Source organism: Rhipicephalus microplus, unplaced genomic scaffold, assembly GCF_043290135.1.
Source record: "Rhipicephalus microplus isolate Deutch F79 unplaced genomic scaffold, USDA_Rmic scaffold_821, whole genome shotgun sequence".
NCBI lineage: Eukaryota > Metazoa > Arthropoda > Arachnida > Ixodida > Ixodidae > Rhipicephalus > Rhipicephalus microplus.
In genome coordinates, this window is record NW_027465375.1 from 1 (window position 1) to 8,878 (window position 8,878).

The 8,878-nt window shown below is 42.6% G+C and overlaps 1 long non-coding RNA gene across 3 annotated transcripts; it reads right to left on the minus strand.

Moving 5' to 3' along the window:
• Window positions 1-17: 17 nt before the first annotated feature.
• On the minus strand, window positions 18-8,620 carry LOC119165637 (uncharacterized). Of its 3 annotated transcripts, none has more exons than XR_012893251.1 (4): window positions 8,459-8,620; window positions 7,261-7,380; window positions 7,014-7,164; window positions 18-537 (listed from the first exon to the last, which is right to left on the minus strand). It is a non-coding gene; the product is annotated as an uncharacterized LOC119165637 (long non-coding RNA). The 3 variants fall into 3 exon arrangements; XR_005108938.2 differs by lacking the exon at window positions 8,459-8,620 and adding an exon at window positions 7,909-8,416; XR_005108939.2 differs by lacking the exon at window positions 18-537 and adding an exon at window positions 2,159-4,605.
• Window positions 8,621-8,878: the final 258 nt, after the last annotated feature.

Below are 8,878 nucleotides of genomic sequence, written 5' to 3' on the forward strand. Positions count from 1 at the left end.
GCCAATCACTTGGAACGACGTGCCTCTGATGTCGTCAGCGTAAGCCAGCCCACGCCATGACACGGCTGTTTTCCGCACCCGCGGCAGTACTGAGTACTGTAGTAGTAGCTTGGTAGCTCAGACAGTACACCACGGTCATGCCAGCCACTTGGAACAGTAGAAGGAAAAGCAGCTCACAGCAAATCAGGATTTGCAGCCACTTTTGATGGCGGCGGGAACCGTGGCACTCTGATTCATCCCTGAGCCAGTGACCCAGCGGGCCTGCAGGCCTAGTAGTTGATTGCCCAGCAGTCAGGGGCAGCAGCTGGAACGACGGCACGTCAGCCAGTTTTTGGTGCAAGTCACCCAGTGGGATTCCAGAAATGGAACAGCACCCCAAGGACGTCAACGAGTTCTCCAGACCAGACACCCAGCCGTGAACTGTCTCAAATGTTGCGCAGCCTCGAACATCGGCACGCGCTTTTTTGTCGACAGTGTGAGCGCTCCTCTTTTTTGTCTTCACCCTTCATTGAGCAGTTTCGGTTTCTTCTTTCAGCCCTATAGTACAATGTGAAAGGCATATGAACAATGCTATGACGCATCACCTCGATGAAACTTTAAGTGCGCTATCACACTGAAGCAGGCCTTCACAGAATAATTGCACTTTGTCATTTTTTACGATAGGGAACACGAGAGCACACGGCCTCTGTTCTGCTGTTGCCGCCTACAGTACCACAAACTTTCAGTAAGAGGAAGCACGCCTGCTTTTGTTGATTTTTGCTCACTGCGAGACTGAAGTGCGATTGTAATGTAGCAATGCCTGTGCAAGAAGCACAAATAATTATTTTGCTTTCTCACTCAAGACACAAAAAGCGGATGTGGTTTGCCCGGCTGTCAGTTGATGGTGCTGTCAGCAGTTGCCGCGAACTCCAGGCCACATGCTCAGTTCTTCCCTTTTATAAACATGCAGAGCTTACATCCTGGCAGAGCTTGTTTAAACCAGGGTGGCGAAGATAGATGTGTGGCCTCCATTTTCTTGACGTTCAGTGTATTGTACACAAAGGAGTGTCAACTGCTGAAATGCTATGCAACTTTGAGCAATGTGACTGGCACTACAAAGTACAACAATGTACAACGTATATTAGTGCTTGACCTCTGTTTCATGTGCCCTTTGCATACTGTTCTTGTAGGAAAGCCATAAAGTGAACCTTGAAAACAGTGAAATAACATCTCTATCACAGTATATAGGCCAGCTGTCCTCGTGGCCTGTATTCTTAGTCCTAGTTGGTATGTGAGAAGAAAAATTTTTAAAAGCACGCAATTACATTATTAAATAATACCACAAAATTTGTGTGAATTAGTCTAACAGTAAGTTAAGGAAAGCACCTTGGTGTCAAGGTAGCAATTGTTAATTACAACATAGGATCCTCCAAAGCAGTGCTTTCTCTTTTAACTTCATTATAGAGCGGTCACAGCTAACCTGCATCTTCAGCGATCCTCAGGCAACATGTTACAGAGTATAGAAAGCATGCTTTATTATTCTCTTGATCGCTGTATGACACTATATTGTTACAATGATTTATTACAGTGGGTCATAACAATGTATTTAGCCACTGTATGTAGACAACCAGATCAATTGATACCTCAATGCCACGGAGGAAGAAACAAACACAATTATCACAAAGCCAGGGCAGTTGAAAACTCTGTATAGCAGCGCAGTGTGAACTATAGCAATTCGCTTTCCAAGTTCGAGTCTAAACAAGTTATGCAGTCTACACAATCTACACAAGTTATGCAGAGCACTTAATCTGTTATTGATCAGAATGACTCAGTGTGTCTGCAAAAAATTATCAATACCATTTCAGGGTTGAAATGAGCTGCATTTGTGGCGATAGCACGTCAGCTAAGAAAGAACACATCTGCATAGGTGAAAAGATGATAATATTAGAACTGATAAGTTATTGTAATTACTTCCCCTTCGTCATCTGAGATTGTTCAGACTGCCCAGTCATTGAAATATGAATTCCCAGTCAAAATCTGAATTCAGCTTCTGCCACCGTCCTTCGTTTGAGCAGTGTCTTTGATGACTATGCGCCATTGGCACAAAAAAAAAACTCATTTATGCATCTGTCAATGCAAAGCATAAAATCTTTGAAGGTCATTCAAAAAGTAAAGGCCATTTGGTTCCAAACAAGAAACTATTCATTAGCGAACGTTTTTATTGGTGCGCTTAGTTTAGCGAAAACCTACTTCACTTTTCAACAGAATCACTGCTAACTTTTTAACACTTTTTATATTGTCGCAGTAGTTTTTTTAGTCAATCTGCATAAAAAGTCACCACCTGGTAATTGAACCTGTTGCAAACGGTGATCTTGAATTTCTCACTCTTTTCAAATCGTACCCCGAGTAGAGCTGCCACCTTTCCGGGAAAAAAAAACAAAAAACGGCCCGTCAGCGGGGGGTCACGAAGTTCAGGTTGTGTGGAAAATAAACATAAATCTTGGACATGCGATGACATTTATTCTACCCCCATTCAACATCAACATAATATGTCCATGTACATATAAACACAGCACTGAGCGAAATAATTAGTTTCTGTTGGCAAGCGCACACATATCATGAGTCTTACGATGTTTGCACTCCGAACAAGCATTAATTTATTACGTATGCTAAACAAAATATTTGCCTTCAAGGTTTTCAGCAAACTAAAAAATTGGGTGCTAAAATTCGTAGACACAACCTTCATTTCCGACAGAAACTTGCAGAAAATGGTGAACCTAATGCGTTTTTCACAAAGCGCCACGCCTTGAACTAGCGTGCTTTCAACTTACTCGGACGGCCGTGCCTGGAACAGGCGTGCCAACAATGCCATTCCGTCGCCCGTACCCCCTGGCACAGTACTTGTTACTGTGCTACCCATTGTCTTTCTCACCACACATGCTCTCAAAAAGTGCAGTGCCAGTACGATTAGCCTCAGCCGCATTATGATATTTGACAACAAATTGGTGAGAAGCACATCCTGTTGAATAAAAAGAAATGACCCCACGCTGTTGTGCTCGGTATCCCTGCATATAACATTGTTCTCGATGTTGTGTTTAGCATCCATGTTCTAACCTGTGCGTCCGATCTTTTTGCGACTAACTAGATCAACTTCCAGTTGTGGTAAGCAAGTGCATCCTGGGAAAACACCATTTACAGGATCATGTTGAAAAAGAAACTTTGTTTACGTTCCAAAAGAGATAAATGGGTTTCAGTGACAGGCACTTTGATTGATTGATTGATTGATTGATTGATATGTGGGGTTTAACGTCCCAAAACCACTCTATGATTATGAGAGACGCCGTAGTGGAGGGCTCCGGAAATTTAGACCACCTGGGGTTCTTTAACGTGCACCCAAATCTGAGCACACGGGCCTACAACATTTCCGCCTCCATCGGAAATGCAGCTGCCGCAGCCGGGATTCGAACCCGCGCCCTGCGGGTCAGTAGCCGAGTACCTTAGCCACTAGACCGCCGCGGCGGGGCGACAGGCACTTTAATTGAGTAACAGTTGGCGAATAGTGAAAGCCCGAGTCAAACATTTCAGCAAGTCAACAATCTTGTGAAAGTTGTCACGGATTACAAGTTAAGGGAATTAGCTACCCTTGCTCTTGCTCGCCTACTGTAGATCAGCTGACACACGAGATAGAGGATGCCTGTTGGTGCTCCCAAAAGCACTCATTCGTAAAAAAGAAATCATGCACCAGTGAATAGCACTTGCAATACACTACACATGACATATACACATACAATAGGGACATATGGAACACCAATAACACTATAGACAGCTGAGAAGTGCTGGAAGTCATAGTAGCAATGTTAAAAAAATAGGCAGTGAATAATCATTGCAGTCAAATCTGCATAATGAAATGTTCTATGATGTTTATTCACAAAGTAAGGGCCATTTCCTAGTCTTTAAGTATTTGCATGTCAGACAGAAGAGTTATGTGCACAGCACAATCTGCTACTTCTCAGCGAAAGTACTGAAGTGATTGTTCTGGCTCAGTAGTCATCTGCTTGACGGGGAAGGCAGACAACAATGTTGGCGAATATTGTTTCTCCCACCTGTTGTGGGTTGCACACTGTATTTACAATTTTTCATGAAAAAGAATCACTAGCTTTTCCAATTTACGAGGAGTTGTGCACAGTTCATGGATCAACTGTGAGGAGTGAAACAAGTGTCCGAACACGGCGTTGAGACTTCCGAAATAGCTGCACAAATGCATACAAATAAGAGTGGAGCACCACGCCAAGCATCCAGACCAACCAAACTGTTCAAGTGGACAGAATATTGCAATATATTGAGGACTAACAGTTACTGGTCTGTAAAACAAAGTTCTCCTTGTTGGCATCGCTTTAATTTGTACAATTGTAGCCCATATGACAAGATATCACAAAGCTAGGTTCCAAAAATGCTTACCGACCAAGTCAAACACTAAAGGACATTGAGTGGATGAGCGTTTCTGGACTGCTACCGAGAAAACAGGGATGACTTGTTTTCGCACACTGTTTGCACAAGTGACGATGCTTCAAAGTGTACGCAATTGCAGAAACAACACAGTGGTGCCACCACTCCTTTTCACAAAAGCTGAAAAAAATTCAAGCAATTAGCTTACTCCAGTTAAAGATTGATGGCTACCATTTTCCAAGTCAAAAAGGGAATCTTTAGTGTTTAATAAATGTGGGCCACATTTACAGCTGACATATACTGTGAAAAACTCACCACAGTAATAAGTACGATAAACATTGATGACGTCATAAATTCTCATCAGGAATCAGCTTCCTACGTGACAACATGCATCCTTGCACCACAATCAGAACCAATGGCAAGATCAAATATTTTGGTAGGCAACACTAATTGCTTGCCCTACTGTTCTGTGCCAGCACCGTGTGATTATTTCTTCTTTCACTCGAAACAGTGGCTCTGGGTACGATTAGAAGACAGTGAGAAATTCACGATCACAGTTCACAACATTTTCAATTATCAAGCGGCGATCTTTTATTCAGTTTGACTAAAGAAACTACTGCAACGGTACGAGAAGTACTAAGAAGTTAGCAGTGATTCTGTAGAAAAGTGAAGTAGGTTTTTGCTAAGCTAAGCCCACCAATGAAAACTTTTGCTAATGAATATTTACTTGCTTGGAACCAAATGGCCCTTATTTTTTGAATGACCTTCAAAGTTTTTATGCTTGTGCCAATGGTGCATAGTCATCAAAGACACTGCTCAAACGATGAACAACGGCAGAAGATGAATTCATATTTTTATTCTTCACTACTTCCTAACTGTCTACCTCACTCTTAACATGGGTATCATACAAAACTAGTCCTTTTGGCTACATATTTCACACCAATATCAAGGAAATAGTTGTTAGTAGACTTTCGAATTATCAACATATACAAACACTGGCCAACTTTGATTATACCTACTGAGCGCACTCAGTCATTGTTCTGTTAAAAGTTAACATACCTTTAATGATGCCTTATTATGCATCAGGTATTTTACATAGAACAAATAATATTACAGTAAAAGGTCGATATTTGAACTCGGTTAAGTAAAAGCGCACAGACCTGTGCATTTCTATTCGATAAATCTCTCGACAATTTGAACACACTGGTATCCACAACAGCTAATTCAAACTGGGAGCCCCTTGTTTTCGTTGCTGTTTGAACGTGTCTGCCCAGACTGATCACAACATTTTGCAAAAGCAAACCAAACTAAATTTACTGATGGAGGAAAACAACTGAACAGCAGCATTTCTCAGCAAATGAGATTTCGGACGCTTAACTGGAGACCTTGGACAAGCTAGGAATGGTGGTCATGGAGTCACAGTGGAATAAATGCAAGCAAATGCAAATTACTGATTACATCTCATTTTGATTGCGTTAACTCTGTCATGTAAACAAGCATGTTTCAAAGCACAAATATTGACATAGATTTAAACACTAAGGCTCACTGCTTGCGTGCATGTCAGTGCTTGTTTTTGGCGCATCATGAGCCTCATTACACCCACTACAGGACAAAGGCCTCTCCCATGATCGGTTAATCAACTTGGTCCTGTGCTTTCTGCTGCCACGTTATACGTACACACTTTTTAATATCACTGGCCCACCTAACCTTCCATACTCACTTCATGCATTTTCCTTCTCTGTGCGTCCAATCAAGTCAAATCAGTTACCCTTAAGCACCAGCGGTTATTCAGCCTGCGTACTACGTGCCCAGCCCATGCCCAATTCTTCTTCGCGATTTTTACTACGATATTTCAACTTCGTATTTAAACTACGATTCCAACACTGATTTGTTCCCTGACCCACTCTGCTATGTTCTGGTGTCGCAAGGTTACACGTATCATTTTCCTTTCCATCGCTCGCTGCGTTGTCCTCAATTTAAGCTGAACCCTCTTTGTAAGCCTCCAGGTTTCTGCTTCATAGGTAAGTACAGGCAAGACGCAGCTGTTATATACCTTCTTCTTGAGGGTTAGTGACAGATTATCATTCATGATTTGAAAGTGCTTGCCGAATGCGATCCACCCATTCTCGTTCTTTCTTATTCTTTTAGGTATTTTACTCTCATGGTTCGGCTCTGCGATCGCTGCCTCTGCAAAACATGTCTTGCTTAATGAAGGCTTGAGTTCTTGCACGGTTTTTATTTTAGAACTTTGATAATGTCGGTACTAACCTGCACACGGTATCAGTAACTGTTTCAACACTACTAATGCTGTACCTACCACTGCCTTGCAACAGTATTTACATTCACAGCAATCTCTACACAATGTGAAAAAGAAGTGCCGCTAAATATGCACTACTACAGGCCCATTTGTTACCTAGTTATTTGTGATACTCTATGCAAACTTGACACGTAGAGTGAAGTACAGTATGTGCACCCCATGACAAGCACTGTCAAAGAATTTTGAAGCCTACATATTTCCTGTAAACTCAGTAATTCATAAAGAAAGAAACAACAATCTGTGCACCCAACTTCGTACAGATTGAACATACCATACGCTTTCACTGTTTTTCAGTACAAGGCTTCCATTTGTCCGGCTGGCATATTGATGGTGCATGAGATTGTCAGTATGGCAACTGTAGAGCTTCTTACGACTGGATGTGGGTAGCTTGAAAATCAATTGTCTCTGTTTAGACCAGTTTTCTGAGAAGAAAAGAAAAAAAAAACAGACTTATGAGCAGGGTAAGTCATAAATGGTTGCAAAATTATGTTCAATAAATAAGGTGTCTTCAACCATACCTTGCGAGGATTTTGGCTCATGAGCTTGCTTTCAGTGATGACACATTGTCCGCTGACTTGAGGTAGGTTCTGAGTGGTGAGGTATCCAAGCGTACACTGATATGAGCAGTTCCTTGGAGGCTGTGGTTGGGTTGTAAGAAAAAAAAAGTTCTGATTACTCTGGTAGAAGCATCAACGGATTCGTGATGCATGACTAAAAGAATGTATACGGGAACACCACATATAAGAAAGGTAATGGGGACATAACACTGCTGTTTTTGTGAATTTGTCTTGTGGATGGCATTACGATGAATTCGTTTTAGTGACGTTCTTCAGAGAACAAAGCTAGGTAATTCCCGAACTGGATGGACCATATAGTTCATGCAAATGTAGCATGCTTCACTGCAAACTTACGAAAAATGTACAAATGCGTATATGTACTGAAGGTTCACTTGACTCTACTATGTATTGAATTTATGAGCATATATTGCAGCAGACTCATTTCGAGCAGAAACAAGTAGAACTTATGCTGTGATCTGTGCTACAAATTTTAGCAGTAAACATATTTTCAGCGAATGTGACAACAATCTCCAACATGCACAAGGTGTGCATCTCATTAGCTGTATAAGTCGAAATAGTTTATGAAATGACAAAAACTGTAGCGCATACAAAAGAAAAGGGCCATGTTCAGGTGCAAAGCAGCGCATTTTCACTCAACGGCCTACACGCCCCCATTGTGCAAGATTATTGCGTCTTTGTAGGCAATCTCCGCGCGATTTGCCGGCGTTGAATTTTCACGCTGAAGGCTCCGCAGCCAGAGGTCGATGAATCACAGCAGCTGACAAGGTTCACAGCCTCTAGACACGTTCGCTTCGTCGTAGCGGCCCGTAAAGTCCGACTCGCAAGCTCGCTTTGATATATCAAAGCTGAAATAAAACGGAGCTTCGCAATGCCGATCGACCAAAAGTGCAGCAGCTAACTGTAGACAATTTGAACAAGAAACTCAATCGATGCCAATGGGCTGCTGCTTTTCTAGTGTCAGGCAAGGCGGTTCTATAGAACCTCTGGAGTGGCAATCCCGGCCGCGGAAGCAAGTCGCCGGCGGCCATATTGCTAGAGGAAAAACATAGTGGAACCGCCATAGATCGCAATAGAATACGCGCTAGAACAAAACGACGACACAGAGACAAGAAGAACACGGAAGACAGTCATGCCATACCAACTAGCCCAAGCTGCCACACTTCTAAGAATACGCGCGTTGCGCGCGTCGGTTTGCAGTGTTCTGTGTGGCATAAGGTCCCTAGATGAAACAAGTTTTAGTGTGGCAGAGACTGCTGCGCCGCGCCCGAGCAACACCAACTGGAGGGTGTTGGCCCGAGCCACCCCAGCACCTCCTCTTCCACACAGCAACGGCTGCTGCACCGCACAGAAGTGACGTCTTACATTTTCCGGTTAGGCGCTTTTTTTGAATAGTCGGGAGTGTCTAGCGGTACGTCTAGACGTAACGATAAAAGCCGTTAAAGTTACGTCCAAACGTAAAAGTAAACAAAAAATGTTAGTTGGGTCCAGCGTGAAAACAATACAAAACTGGCTTGTTTGCCATCCGACACCAATTGGCAGTTGTGGCGTAGTACAATAA